This window comes from Somniosus microcephalus, chromosome 23 (genome assembly GCF_052327205.1).
Source record: "Somniosus microcephalus isolate GS21.2 chromosome 23, FLI_Smic_1.0, whole genome shotgun sequence".
Lineage (NCBI taxonomy): Eukaryota > Metazoa > Chordata > Chondrichthyes > Squaliformes > Somniosidae > Somniosus > Somniosus microcephalus.
The window spans coordinates 51,437,365-51,454,112 of NC_141009.1; positions in this window are offsets into that span (position 1 = coordinate 51,437,365).

Consider the following 16,748-nt stretch of genomic DNA (forward strand, 5'->3'; position numbering starts at 1 on the left):
CGGACACAAACTGTGGTCCGTTGTCAGAGCAAATCTGTTCTGGCAAGCTATTCCTGGCAAAAATGGTCCGTAGGACTGCAATAATTTACTCTGTGGTAGTGGAGGACATTTTGATGACCTCAGGCCATTTCGAGTGCGCATCCACGGCTATTAAAAACATTGGCCCAGTAATTCCTCTCTGAACGCGTGAGTACGGTCGGGGTACTCACGCGTCTGGCCGGAGGAAATGCCCGTGTTCAGCATGCACAGCGCATGCGGGGAAAACCGCCATTTCCAGTCCTCTGAACGAAGGGGTTCAGAGGCACAGCGCGTGCGACTGCACAGGCAGCGCTTGCGCAGTGAACTTCGTCGATTTCATTCATGGATTCAGTGAGGGTAAGTCCTTACAAGTTACACTTGAAAAAAGCATGTGTAAAGTTGCTCCAAGGCTGCGGAGGAAGATATATTTTATCGTGGAGCTTCTGAAAGGCAATATTTTTGTTTGGGAAAGGGAGGAAAGTTATTTTAAGAAATGCTGAGGTAAGTTTTAAAGTTAAAATTTTTTTTTTAAACGTGTTTTCAGTACGGTAGGTAGAAGGAGCAATTGTGGCTGTGTGAATTGAATGTGAGAATGAGTGTTCTAAAATGAGTAATGTAGCATTTCCAACACTTTTAAGAAAGAAACTTTTCATCAGTAATAATTAATTATGTATGTATGTCCGCATATATTCCTTTACGTATATGTATGTATGTTTTATATTCCTTTACTTATGTGTATGAATGTATGTTTTTAATTATGATTTTCCAATAAGTTACTTTCTCTGAAAGTCATAATTAAATACATACATTCATCCACATAAGTAAAGGAATATATACATACACGCAAAGGAATATATACAGACATACATACATAATTACTTAAAAGAATATATTACTGATGAAAAGTTTCTTTCTTAAAAATGTTGGAGTCATTTTCACATTTAATAAACATAGCAAATTCAATTCACATAGCCACAATTGATCCTTCTACCTACAGTACTGAAAACCCGTTTTAAAAAACAAAAATAAACTTTAAAACTTACCTCAGCATTTTTTAAAATAACTTTCCTCCCTTTCCCAAACAAAAATATTGCCTTTCAGAAGCTCCACGATAAGAAATATCTTCCTCCGCAGCCTCTGGAGCAACTGTACTCATGCTTTTTTCATGTGTAAGTTGTAAGGACTTGACCTCACTGAAAGCATGAATGAAAGCGGCGAATTTTACTGCGCACGCGCTGCCTGTACAGTCGCACACGTTCTGCCTCTGAACCCCTTCGTTCAGAGGACAGGAAATGCCAGTTTTCCCCGCATGCGCTGTGCATGCTGAAAACCGGCATTTCCTCCGGCCAGACGCGTAAGTACCCCGACCGTACTCGTGCGTTTGGAAGGGAATTACTGGGCCAACATTTTACATGTCAATAAAATGAAAAATTTAACAATTGCACGATTTGCCCCCTCGCATCTGCGACTGAGGGTCCAAGGAGGTGCATTGCGCAAGAGGTCATCGTCGTACGTATCCTCACACTGTTCCCTTTCGGGAACTGTATGAAGTGGTGGAAGGATTTCTGGCCACGTTAACACTCCTTCCGTGACCATAACCATCTTCATACCAGCCATTAGGGTGGTTAGTCCTATGGCGTGAGGGTTTTACGTGCTCCCACAATCCATCTGAGGGGGGGGGCCACCCACACCCGCGGACGCAAGTATCCCGCTGGATGTCCACCCAGAATTTTTAGTTGGAGCTCCGACTCCACTTGCCGGGACTGTCTGGAGCGGGGTTCGAAACCCTACTCCTTCTGGCCCAGCGGCGGGGATGTTTACCGCTACGCAAAAGGCCCACTCCGCGCAAAAGGTGACACCCATACGTTTCCTGTGCCTTTTCCCTCCCCGTGACTGGAGCCCTATGCTGCCACTTGTAAGACCAAGCTATCATCTGTCCTTTTTGCGGCGCCTTTGACTTCTCATTACCAATGATGAGCAGGCGCTGCGCCTCCACCTCGTTGAGGAGATTGCTGAGGTCATCATCAGTTCAATTGTGAGTTCTTTTAATGCCGTGAATTGTGCTCATTCCAGCCATTTCACGTTGCTAATCGGATTGGGCCTTTGGCGTAGCGGTAGGATCCCCGCCGCTGGGCCAGACGGAGTAGGGTTTCGAACCCCGCTCCAGACAGTCCCAGCAAGTGGAGTCGGAGCTCCGGCTCTAAATTCTGGGTTGACATCCAGTGGGATATTTGTGTCCGTGGGTGTGGGTGGCCCCCCCTCCTTGTATAGCTTGTGGGAGCCCGTAAAACCCTCCCGCCATAGGACTAACCACCCTAATGGCTGGTTCAAAGATGGTTACGGTCACGGAATGAGCGTTAATCACGGCCATAAATCCTTCCACCACTTCATAAAGTTCCCCAAAGGGAACAGTGTGAAGACACGTATGACGACGACATTGCTAAATAAATAAATGGAATAAAAAAAATTCTTTTAGGGCTTTTAAAAGTCTTTAAATTGCTTTAATTCTGTTTAAAACTACTTCAGATTCTTCAAAATAATGTAAATGTTTTTAAAAGTTTATAAAAGTTACCAAAAGCTTCATAAAAATACCAAAAACCTATTTAAAATGCTGCTTTGCATGTAAAAATGCTTAGCAGCTTGTGAGAAACATTGGGGGCGTGTCCTATTAAACTGAGACCTCAAGGGGCGTGTCTCAGTTGCACTGCGCGCTACAGGCTTCGCGTTGGCTGCACTCCTGGGCGGCGTGATGTCAGACGCTGCCCGGGAGTCAACATTTTAAAACAGCAATTCCAGGCGTCCCTGAAGCTCAACGGCCGGCGCGTCGGGTAAGTGCATATCGGGGGCTTACACGCGCGGCAAGCCCCCGACCCGAATTTCTGGGCCATTGAGTCCATGAATGGACCAGCAAAATCAATATGCACCCGTTGCCATGGAGATGAGGGCCACACCCATGGGTGTAGAGGGGCCTGTGGTGGTGCATTTTGGACTTTCTGGCATCCTGAGCAGCTCTTGGTCAGGTCCTCGATTTGTTTATCGATTCCTGGGCACCACACATAAGTCCTGGCTAGGCTATTCATTTTTACCCCTCCCAGATGACCCTCATGAAGCTCATTGAGCACTCTATCCCTTAACTTGGGTGGAATTACCACTCGGGATCCACACATCAAGGTCCCCCGGCACACTGACACCTGTTCTCTCCTTGTCGAGAATGCTGGCAACAGTGAGTCGCCATGTGCTGGCCATCCCTTCACCGTCAAATCATATACCCGAGACAGTGTCGGGTCATTTCGGGTTTCCTTTTCGATACAAGCGTTCATTACCGGTAGGTATTCAACTATAGTCGAATGGAATATTTCGACAGGATCCACTGCTGGTGCTTCCTCTGCAGAAGGCAGTGGCAGGCATGATAGCCCATCAGCATTTCCATGCTGTTTCGTGCCCTTATATTCAATCTCATAGTGGTGCGCCCCTAGAAAAAGTGACCATCTTTGTAGTCGTTGCGCAGTCATCACCGGAATGCCCTTCTTCGGATTAAAAATGGAGACAAGAGGCTGGTGATCAGTCAGCAAGGTGAATTTCTGCCCGTGCAGATAGTGATTGAACTTTTTCACTCCCCACACTAGGCTGAGGGCCTCCCTGTCAATCTGGGCGTAGTTACGCTCGGCTGAGGTTAGTAATCGTGACGCGAAGGCTATTGGCCTCTCTGAGCTGTCCGAGAATTTGTGCGACAGCACCGCTCCAATGCCGTAGGGTGACGCATCACATGCCAACCGAATTGGTAATGCTGGGTTGTAATGGGCCAATACCTCTTTCGATGTGATTAGTGTTTTGCTCTTCTGGAAAGCTCATCTACATTTGTCACTCCACTTCCAATGCACCCCAGTTTGCAGTAGGGTGTTCAGTGGGTGTAGTATTGTAGACAAATTTGGCAAGAACTTATGGTAGTAGTTTACCAGCCCGAGGAACGACCTCAGTTGTGACACATTTTCCGGTGCTGGAGCCTTGACTACTACCTCAATCTTCTCTGGGGACTTATGTAACCCCTCTTTATCGCTAACGTGGCCACAATACGAGATCTGTTTTCTAAAAAACTCACATTTGGGGCGGTTATCTCGGAGCCCATATTCCTGCATCTAGTGAGCACCTGCTCTAGGTTGGCAAGGTGATCACTGTCATTTTCGCCCGTGACCAGGATGTCGTCCAAATAACACTGGGTCCCTGGGATCCCTTGCAGGACTTGTTCCATTGCCCTCTGCCAAATAGCCGGAGCTGATGCTACCCCGAATACCAGCCGGTTGTATTGGTAGAGACCTTTATGGGTGTTGATTGTGAGGTATTTTTTTGATGCTTCTTCTACCTCCATTTGCAGATACGCCAGGGCCAGATCAATCTTAGTGAAGCGTTTCCCTCCAGATAGCGAGGCGAAAATATCTTCAATCCGCGGAAGTGGATATTGTACGGTGTGAAGGATCGGGTTCACTGTTACCTAAAAGTCCGTCCCCACAGATGCGAACCTTCCTTGGTTCCCCAGGCATGCTGCTCAATGACTTTTTCATCACAGGGACGATGGGTGTAGCCCACTCGCTCCAGTCTACCTTGGACAGTACACCTGAACGTTCCAGACTCTCCAGCTCTGCTTCGACGGCTGGGTGGATCCCATAAGGTCTGGCCTTGAAAAAATTTGGGCTTGCGTTTTATTCAATTTTAATCGTCGCTGTCATGCCTTTTAGTGTTCCGAGTCCTTGCTGGAACACTTCTTTTGCGTCAGTTAGGATCTTTGACAGTCGCCTAGGTGCGACGTCGTCATCCTTTTTGTCAGCCACAGTCAGTGCCTGTATAGAATGCCAATCCAGTTGTATTTTCCGAATCCATTCATGTCCCAGTAATGGTGGTCCTCCATCTTGCAATACATACAGGTCTAGTTTTGGTGTTTCCTTGCCGCTATATATAACGGTCACCCTTATTTTTCCTTTGGGGTAGACTTTTTGCCCCGTGTACATCTTCAACATAATTTTTGTGTCTCTCAAGGGTATGTGTGAGAATAGCCGCTCGTAGTCCCGTCGGTTTATGACTGTTAGGGCTGATCCTGTGTCCAATTCCATCTTTACCTGGACTCCTGCTATCTTGAGAGTGACCCAAATGATTCGGTGATCCTCCGTTGTGATCACATTATGTAATTTCAGACAACTCAATTCCCTGCTTTCGGAGTCGTTATCACTCTTTTGTTCGTCTGAACTATTCTCCGTCATCTTATGTACCTTCTTGTACTTTTCTTTGGTAGGTTTCTTATTGCTGGTTTTCTTTCCCGACCTGCAGACTCGTGCTATGTGTCCTACTTTTCCACGCTGTCTGCACATTTTGTCTTTGAACCAGCAATTATTCTGGTCATGTGTTGTTCTGCCGCAGCGATAGCACTTCTCTGTTCTACATGACATTTCGTTTGTGCCATATTCTTGCGGCCTCTGTTGTATCTCTGCAGCGCCCCGTGCTGCTGCTTCATATGATACCGCAATGCTGAAAGCCTTTTCCAGCGTAAGGTCCTTTTCAGATAAAAGCCGTTTCTGGGTTCCTTCACTTTGAAGCCCACACACAAACTTGTCCCTTAAGGTATCTGCCAGTCCCGCTCCAAACTGGCAGTGTTTCGATAGTTTGCGCAGTTCTGTTAAATAATCAGCATTGCTTTCATCCTTATGCTGGTTCCGTTTGTGAAACTTGAATCTTTCTGCTATCAGCAGCGGTGTGGGGTTTAAATGTTCCTGTAGTACCGTTACTATGTCTTCAAAACTCTTTTCCATTGGCTTCGTTGGGGTTACTAGATTTCGTAATAAACCATACGTCTTTGCACCCATTAAATTTAACAATACCGACGCTTTCTTGTCATCTGACACCTCATTTGCCTTGCAGTATACCTCTATTCGTTCGACATATCACAGAATCACAGAATCACAGAATCACAGAAACCCCACAGTGCAGATAGAGGCCATTTCGGCCCATCGAGCCTGCACCGACACATATCCCACCCAATCCCCGTAACCCCTACACCAACACATATCCCACCCTATCCCTGTAACCCCACGTATTTAACCCCCTAACACTAAGGGTCAATTTATCATAGCCAATCAACCTAACCCGCACATCTTTGGACTGTGGGAGGAAACCGGAGCACCCGGAGAAAACCCACGCAAACACGGGGAGAATGTGCAAACTCCACACAGACAGTCACCCGAGGCCGGATTTGAACCCGGGTCTCTGGCGCTGTGAGGCAACAGTGCTAACCACTATGCCACCCTGCTGCCCTGTGTAGTCCAATCTTAGACTTCATTGTCAAATGCGGTGATACTGCCACTCTTCGGCATTTTGGGTGTGGTTTAAAATGGCGTCTCCCAATGGCTTAATAATGGCATCTCCCGCGCATTCCTTCCTCCCCCGCTGCTGCCAACGCCGCTCCCGGCGGTTCTCGTGGCAATGGCGGCACCCTGTAGGTTTCGCGCGCTTCTCCTGCGCTGCTGCCAACGCCGCTCTCGGCGGTCCTCGTGGCAATGGCGGCGCCTCGCAGGTTTCTGCGCATCTCTCTCTCCCTCTCTTTGACATTGCTCGGCCCCTGAACACCGGCTGCGCCCTGTGCACTCTGCCCTCTCTCTCTCTCCACCGTCGACGCTGCTCGGCCCTTTGCTGTTCCACTCGGTCGGGCTCTAGCCCGCCGCTGTCCGGGAAGGGTCTGCGCACTACCTGTTGCCAGCCCGTTTCGCTGGACCACCTCGACTGGAAAGCCAAGCCTGGCTCTCGACAGCCTCCCCCGCAATTCTTGAGTCTCTGCTGGATGACTGGGCGGTTGCCCGTGGTCGACGCCCGAGTCTCTGGCCTTGACCTCCAATCCACTGATCTACAGGAACGAATCCCCGGGAGGTGATGCAGAGTTGCAGCTAGGTTCGAACTTGCCTTGTCGCCAATGTTGCGTCTGTGTATAATAAGACACAGACTGCAGGAGAACGGTACAACAGGTGTTTGTTTACTCAACGTGGCTCACACGGGAACTGATCTGTACAGATTACTACTCAGTGCTATATACAGGTGTGGTCACTGCTGGTACTGCAGTATACATTAGCTGTAAAAGATAGTTCCCCCCTTAAAGGTATATACATTACACTCTGGGGTAGAAAATTCCAAAGATTCACAACCCTTTGAATAAACAAATTTCTCCTCATCTCAGTCCTAAATGTTTGACCCCTTATTCTGAGTCTGTGACCCCAGGTTCTGAACTCCCCAGCCAGGGGAAACATCATCCCAGCATCTACCCTGTCAAGCCCCTTAAGAATTTTATGTTTCAATGAGATCCCCTCTCATTTTTCCAAACTCTAGCGAATATAGGCCTAGTCTACTGAGGTTCTCTTCATCGGACAATCCCTCCATCTCAGGAATCAGTCCAGTGAACCTTTGTTGCACTCCTTCGAAGGCAAGTATATCCTTCATTAGATAAGGAGACCAAAACTGTACACAGTACTCCAGGTGTGGTCTCACCAAGGCCCTGTATATTTGCAGTATGACTTCACTCTTATACTCCAATCCTTCTGTAATAAAAGCTAAAAAACTATTTGCTTTCCTAATTGCCTGCTGTACCTGCATGTTAACTTTCTGTGATTTGTGTACAGGGACACCCAGGTCCCTTTGAATACCAACATTTCCCAATCTCTCACCATTTAAAAATATTCTGCTTTACTAATTTTCCTACCAAAGTGGACAACTTCACATTTCTCCACATTATATTCCATCTGCCATGCTCTTGCCCATTCAGTTAACCTGTCTATATACATAGAAACATAGAAGATAGGAGCAGGAGTAGGCCATTTGGCCCCTCGAGCCTGCTCCGCCATTCAATAAGATCATGGCTGATCATCCAAACTCAGTGCCCTGTCCCTGCTTTCTCCCCATATCCCTTGATCCCTTTAGCCTTAAGAAATATATCCAACTCCTTCTTGAATATATTTAATGAATTGGCCTCTACTGCCTTCTTTGGCAGAGAATTCCATAGGTTCACCACTCTCTGGGTGAAGAAATTTCTCCTCATCTCTGTCCTAAATGGCTTACCCCTTATCCTTAGACTGTGACCCCTGGTTCTGGACTCCCCGACCATCAGGAACATCCTTCCAGCATCTAGTCTGTCTAGTCCTGTTAGAATTTTATAAGTTTCGATGAGATCCCCTCTCATTCTTCTAAACTCCAGCGAGTACAAGCCCAATCGACCCAATCTCTCCTCATATGCCATTCCTGCCATCCCAGGTATCAGCCTGGTGAATCTTCGCTGCACTCCTTCCATGGCAAGAACATCCTTCCTCAGATAAGGCGACCAAAACTGCACACAATTCTCAAGAAGTGGTCTCATCAAGGCCCTGTACAACTGCAGCAAGACATCCTTGTTCCTGTACTCAAACCCTCTCGCTACGAAGGCCAACATACCATTTGCAGCCACTTTGCGTCCTCCTCACAACTTACTTTCCCACCTCGTTTTGTATCGTCAGCAAACTTGGATACATTACTTTCGGTCTCCTCATCGAATTCACTGATATAGATTGTGAATAGCTGAGGCCAAAGCACTGATCCTTGCAGTACCCCACTAGTTACAGCCTGCTAACCCAAAAATTACCCATTTATTCCTACTCTCTGTTTTCTGTCAATTAACCAATCCTCAATCCATGCTAATATATTACCACCCCAATCCCATTATTGTATAATAACCTCTTGTGTAGCAATGTATTGAATGCTTTTTGAAAATCCAAATGCATCACATCCACTGGTTCCCCCTTATCTACTCTGATACTTCTGGAGTCCCCCAAGGATCTATTCTTGGCTCCCTCCTATTTCACATCTACATGTAGCCGCCCCGGCGACATCATCTGAAAACACAACATCAGATTCCATATGTACGCTGACGACACCCAGCGCTACCTCACCACTACCTCTCTTGACCTTTCTACTGCCTCTGATTTGTCACGCTGCTGATCCGACATTATGAGCAGAAATTTCCTCCAACTAAATATTCAAAAGAACGAAGCAATTGCCTTCGGTCCCTGCCACAAACTCCGTTCCCTAGCCACCGACTCCTTCCTGCTCCATGGCCACTAACCCTGAAAATACTGTAATGAAAAGACAGGGCAAAAGTACACCCTGGACAAAATATTTCATTTTGTCACACTGATATCCTTGTCTGTGCTGTTAGGATGTCTGTCAACATTAATAAACATGAATAAATCCAAAAATTATATAGTACTGAAGGACTAAATCACACGTTGGCCACAAATATGGATCATTTCACTTGTCAGGACGGTAGAGATGTGTTTGAGTTTTTCAGTGTCATCCCATATAGTCAAGAAGGTCTAACTCTCCTCGGAGAGATCTTCAGGGTGGGCTGGAGATCCTGGATGAACAAAATATCTGCCCCAGTCGATTGCAAGATGTGCAGGTTTAAAGCAAAGACCTTACACTCAGTTACGTGGGTGTGTTCCTAAGGGGATCAATCGACATATAAAGGAATGTATGAGACAGGCATAGCGATTTGAGAGCATATTGCATTGCAATTTAAATGTCAACTTGAAAATGCAGGAGAAGAGCTGTCAAGAGACAAGGAATCATTCAAAAAATGCTGTAGATAACCGAGTTCCTATTGCACAGGGAGTCTCATTTCAAATGTTCCATCGGTTGACAACATCAGTTGAAATGGAACTCCACACGATGATAAGCTTTGATGTGTTAGGATCCATTCTCAGTTGCTCAAGATGTTTGATGTAGACCAAATCAATTTCAGAAATTTTTGAAAACAGAACTCTGATGTACTGCAGCGTTTACAAAAGTTAATAGAGTGAAAGTATTAGAAGCAGCCTCGTTGTACCTGCAGTGACGGTCCAGCCAGAAAATTGGCAGTACAAGGATACAATGAGGAACTTAAAATGCACAGAATACTGTGATAGACACTTTTTTGACTTCAGAACATCAACTGGAACACTGCATGAGTGGAAGCAAAGCGAGGTACAAAGGAGCTAGGCAAATAAGCATGTGAAAATAATACACCGTAAGTCTGTTGGAAGCAAAAGACAGTATCATTAAATAAAAAATACTCACACTGCCTGGAAATAGGTGGACTACCTGTAGGTGAAAGTCCCAAAACCTACCAAGCCAAATTGAAAAGAGTCAGCAGGGCACAAATGAATGAATGGGCAGAAACATTCCAAGTGCCAGAGGACTAGATGTGCAAAGGAGGACATTAAGGGCAATTGGGGTGAGGGAGAGTGTTAACTACATTGACTCCTGGTCTGGCAACGCTTCGATTTAAAAATTCCCATCCTTATGTTCAAATCCCTCCATGGCCTCACCCCTCCCGATCTCTGTAACCTCCTCCAGCCCTACAACCCTCCGAGGTCTCTGCGCTCTTCCAATTCTGGCTTCTTGCACATCCGTGATTTTGATCGCTCCACTATTGGCGGCTGAGTCTTCAGCTGCCCAGGCCCTAAGCTCTGGAATTCCCTCCCTAAATCTCTCCACCTCTCCGTCTCTCTCTCCTGCTTTAAGACGCTTTTTGAAACCTACCTCTTTGACCAAGCTTTTGGTCACCTGTCCTAATATCTCTTTATGTGGCTTGGTGTCAAATTTTGTTTGATAATCGCTCCTCTGAAGCACCTTAGGACGATTTACTGCAGTAAAGGCACAATATAAATGTAAGTTGTTGTTGTTTTGAGGAGTTTTGGCACTTAAGTGGGAAGAGAACATTCACAAGTGAGCAATACAGGATGTAGATTGGGCATCGGAGAACAGATGGGAAAGTGGGTGTGATAAAAATAATAACTTCCGGGAAGTTATGTCATCACTTCCTGTGAACTGTGAACTGTGAACTATGAACTGTGTACATACCTCACTTCCTGTCATGCGTCACTTCCTGTTGGACTGGTATAAATACTGGTCTGTTCAGTATTGTAAGAGGCTTCTACCAGAGGCATGGTAAAGACCTCTCTTGTATATAGTGTGTTTATAAGTTACTTAAAGCTTACTTTAAAGTTACTTGATGGTACGCCTCCTTTTTCTTACATCAATTTAAGTAACTTAGTATTTACACTCAAATACTAGACCTTCGGACAAACTCGGAATTAAGGATCCAGGGAACCACCCATCATGGAGAAAATCCTTAGACCTATTCGTCTGGACTTGGACCCGAATGCACCAGCAGCTGGCAGGGTATGGAAGCATTGGTACCGTACTTTTGAGAATTTTCTGGATGAATGTGAAGCGGATGCTCCTGCTAGATTGAAGATACTTATCAATTATGTGACCCCAAAAGTGTTCGAATATATTGATGATATGGCTAATAAACTGGCCGAATACAAAGTGTTCTCAACTTACGATTTAAAAAGTGCCTATCATCAGTTACCCTTGAAGGTCTCAGATAAGCAGTACACAGCCTTTGAGGCTAATGGACGGCTGTACCAATTTCGTCGCCTCCCATTCGGGGTTACTAATGGAGTGGCTGTCTTTCAACGGGCAATGGATGGCCTGGTTAAGCAGGAAAACCTAAGGGACACTTTTCCCTATCTTGATAACATTACCATTGCAGGTCACGATCAACAGGAACACGACTCCAACCTCCAAAAATTTTGGGATGCCCTCCATCGCCGTAATTTGACCCTGAATGAATCCAAATCTGTTGAGTCGCAACCGACCATCAACATCCTTGGCTACTGCGTAGGCAATGGTATCATTAAGCCAGACCCAGAAAGACTTCGCCCGCTCCAAGAGCTCCCGTCACCTAAGAATCCGGCTTCTTTACGTCGGGCTCTCGGTCTGTTTGCATACTACGCTAAATGGGTTCCTCATTTTTCGGACAAAATCCAACCCTTGCTGCATGCTAGATCATTTCCACTGGGAACAGCGGCTGTTGCAGCCTTTAACCTTCTCAAAAAACAGTTGGAGAAAGCGGCTCTTCACTCCATTGATGAGAATCTCCCTTTCGTGGTTGAATGTGATGCCTCGGAGGTGGCGATCTCGGCTACTCTGAATCAGGAAGGTCGTCCTGTAGCATTTATGTCCAGGACCTTACAAGGTGCCGAGCTACATTATCCTCCGGTTGAGAAAGAAGCCACAGCCATCATAGAGGCAGTACGGAAGTGGAACCATTTTCTAGCTCGCCAGCACTTTACATTGATCACGGACCAACGATCAGTCGCCTTCATGCTCGATAATCGAAAACGAACCAAAATTAAGAATAATAAAATACAACTTTGGAGGATGGAACTGGCCTCTTTTGGTTATACCATTCTCTATCGGCCTGGCAAGGAGAATGTGGCCCCGGACACCCTCACACGGGCATTCTGCTCCACTATGTCATCCTCCACCCTCATGGATATCCACAATGGTTTGTGTCATCCTGGCGTTACGCGCATGCTACATTTCGTACGATCACGGAATCTCCCTTTTTCCACTGGAGATGTAAAGAAAATATGCTCAGAATGCCGGCTTTGTGCGGAATTAAAACCTCAGTTCTTCCGCCCCTCAGATGGTATACTCATACATGCAACCCAACCGATGCAACGACTTAGCGTCGATTTTAAGGGCCCAGTGCCCTCTTCAACTCGGAACACATATTTGCTCACCATGATTGACGAATATTCACGTTTTCCGTTTGCCTTCCCCTGCTCCAATATGCTGGCGTCCACAGTAATCTGCTGCCTTGAGCAGGTATTTTCTCTCTGTGGCATGCCGGCTTATATTCACTCAGATCGGGGTCCATCCTTTATGTCAAGGGAACTCAAGGACTACCTCTCAGAACGGGGAATTGCTACAAGCAAAACAACACCATACCATCCCATCGGAAATGGGCAGGTAGAGAGGTATAACGGTATCATCTGGAATTCCGTACGTCTCGCTTTAAGATCTCGGGGCCTACCAGACCAGCAATGGGAAACAGTGCTTCCGGATGCATTGCACTCTATACGGTCCCTGCTTTCTACAGCCACAAATACTACACCTCATGAGCGGTTCTTTGGATTCCAGCGTCGCTCATCTCATGGGACATCACTCCCGTCATGGCTAACTACTCCTGGACCTGTATTACTCCGAAGATACGTTCGGACGTCTAAAAATGACCCTCTTGTAGACGAGGTCGAACTAACCGATGCCAACCCCACCTATGCAAACATACGATATTCCGACGGCCGAGAATCTACCGTATCATTACGGGATCTGGCTCCCTGCCCACCAGGACCTAGTGGGACATCGGGTGATGGCATTTCACCAGGAAACTCTTGGGACCTATCGGGTACCCCTCTCCAGGATCCTGATCGGACACCAACTAGCTTGGTGCCGGTAGAACCCCGTGCTCAAGGTTGCGACCCTCCCAGTACCACGCATGAAAGTACTGGTCCGCCACAGACCAGCTCTGCACCTCCCTCTGAACAGAGGCAGTCTGACTTTGAACCTATTGGGGCTCGTACTCGAAGCCATGATCTCCCCGACCCTTCACAGGGCAATCCAGGCCACACGGACTCTGGCCAATGGCCAACCGCATGTAAGCGGACCAGCGACCCTCTACGACGGGAATCCAAACGGGTGCGACTCTTCCTTGTTCGGCGGCTGCGGAACAAAAGGTAGACCACAGCCTCCTAAACCTGCAGGAGGGAAGAATGTGATAAAAATAATAACTTCCGGGAAGTTATGTCATCACTTCCTGTGAACTGTGAACTGTGAACTATGAACTATGAACTGTGTACATACCTCACTTCCTGTCATGTGTCACTTCCTGTTGGACTGGTATAAATACTGGTCTGTTCAGTATTGTAAGAGGCTTCTACCAGAGGCATGGTAAAGACCTCTCTTGTATATAGTGTGTTTATAAGTTACTTAAAGCTTACTTTAAAGTTACTTGATGGTAAGCCTCCTTTTTCTTACATCAGTGGGCATAAAGCAATGGATCATAGGAACATAGATACAGGAGGAGGCCATTCAGCCCCTCGAGCCTGGTCCACCATTGAATTAGATAATGGCTGATCTGTACCTCAACTCAATTTAACCACCTTTGCTCCATATCACTTGATAAACTTACCAAATAAAAATCTATCGATCTCAGTCTTGAAAATTTTAATTGCCCCAGCATTTACAGCCTTTTGGGGGAGAGTTCCAAATTTCTACTACCCTTTGTGTGAAAACAAGGAGGTCCTCAGCTTGACTTCTTTCCCATCCTGCCCTTCACCATACCACAAGCAATGGCACAAGAGGCCCAGTAATTAATGCGATTGGTTGGTTTGGTAATTTGCCTGTCGATCCTCATGTCTGTGAGTGATCTGTCCATCAGAGAGCGCAGTGCGAAACTATGCTAAAGCCAATAGCAACAATGTCAGTTAATCTCTAGCTCTAGACACAGTGCTTGAGTAGAAAGGAAAAGAGACAGATTCCAGATCTCAAGGGTTGAGGTTCACTTATGGAAATTGCCAACAGGCTGTGAGATGAACAAACAGTGCAAAAAATTGCCTGAACTGTAAGAAAGGGGTACTCACCTGGAAGCAAACACTGGTAACCTTGGCGATCTGATTGACTGATACGTGTTATGTGCAAGAAATGTGATGCTTTCTATAAAAAAAACATACAATTCTGCCCACTTAGGTGGACATAAAAGATCAGTGGAGTTTGCCCCGGAATTCTGGCCAATATTTATCCCTCAACCAACATCTAAAACAGATAGTCTGGTCATTATCTCATTGCCGTTTGTGGGACCTTGCTGTGCAAAAATTGGCTCATGCATTACCCTACATAGCAGTACTGTTCCACCTGGCTCCACATTAAGGTAAGTATTTTAAACACTTAATTTGTTGGTGGCGGCCCACAGCAGTCCCTTTAGAGGAGCGTCAGTTAGGCCGCAGGTAGACCAGGTTTTCCTGAATGCAGGCAGCTCAGCGTCAGATGCATTCAGGGCAACCCAATATAATAGAGGAAGCTTCAAGCAGGCATTAAGCCCCTTTTATGAACTTTCAAAGGGCCAAACACCTCTTTCAAGCAGGAGCCCTGGATGCCCATGCCTTTGTTACCTTAGGACTCGACTATTACAATGCTGTCCCAGTCAGCCTTCCGCCTTGTAAATCTGAACTCATCCTAAACTCGGCTGCCCGTATCCTAACTCGCACCAAGTCCCTTTCATCCATCGCCCCTGTGCTTGCTGACCTACATTGGCTCCCGTTCTGGCAACGCATGAATTAAAAAATTCTCATCCTTGTTTTCAAATCTCCCCCATGACCTCGCTCCTCCCTATCTCTGTATCCTCCTCCAGCCCTACAACCCTACGAGATCTCTGCGCTCCTCTAATTCTGGCCTCCTGCGGATGCCCCATTTTCATCGCTCTAATATTGGCAGCCGTGCTATCAGTTGCCTAGGTCCTGAGCTCTGGAATTCCCTCCCCCAACCTCGCCACCTCTCTACCTCTCTCTCCTCCTTTAAGACCCTTCCTAAAACCTAACTCTTTGACCAAGCTTTTGGTCACCTGTCCTAATATCTCCTTATGTGGCTCGGTGTCAAATTTTGTTTGATGACGCTCCTGTGAAGCGCCTTGGGATATTTTGCCACACTAAAGGTGCTATAGAAATGCAAATTGTTGTTGTTATACCAATATGGCAGGCAGCGCACTTCTGGCTCACAATTAACGTGCACTTCCTGGCCATCATACTGGAGGCTTAGGAGGCCGTTGAGCACCTGAAAAAATGGGCAAAATGCAGTCAAATTTCTAGGCCTAGATCTTATTCAATCCTGAATAATTGCTTATCAATGGCTGTTGGAGTCAGATAGGGAGAAACTAATTCTACCTTTCTCATGGGAAGAATTAAATCAACAAGATAGATATTTGCTAATAGTCAGACTTGACGACAGTTTGCAAACAGATGGTCCAATGATCCTGCTGTCATTTCAGCACTGACCTCCCCCTCCTGGTCTCAAACCGAGCCCGTGTGCCTGCTGTCAGACCGGACCTGGCCTGGCCTGGCCTGGCCTGCCTCAGCTGCCAGTGAATCCGAAATACATGAAATACTGTATGGAACTGTATTGCAGCACAAATGTGCCCCTTCAGAACAGTAAAGCATATAATTGTCAAACCTGTGCAGGAAGCGCACACACTGCAAATGAATCACTCAAATAAATAGTTATTACTTGCCTTTCCAATACACTGTACATAAAAGAATTAATTTACATAAAATTCTCCCTGTTAGTAATTCAGGTATTGTCATTTTATCACTGGGTACACTTTCGTGCATGTTGTGAGAACCATTCCTTTCATTTCATTCATAAGAATTGAATAAAGTTACGTACTACGGCAAGTGTGTCTGGGCAATCCAAATGCAGAACGGCTGACAAACTTAAAACAAGTATACGCGGCCATTTGAGTGTGTCAGCATTTCATTGGCAACATTAACACGTTGGAAGATCAAGTCAGCAAGGGTGATTACGACAACACAAAATCAGGAAGCACTTTTTCACACAAAGATGTAGTAGAAATCTGGAACTCTCTTCCCCCAAAAGGCTGTGGAGTCTAGGACAATTACAGCTTTCAAGGCGACAATCAATAGATTTGTGTTAGATGAGGGGTATCAAGGGATCTGGAGCAAAGGTGGGAAAAAGGATTTGAGGTACAGATTAGCCATAATCTAATTGAAAGGCGGAGTATCTCATGATCTCATTGAAACATACCAAATTCTTATGGGGCTTGACAG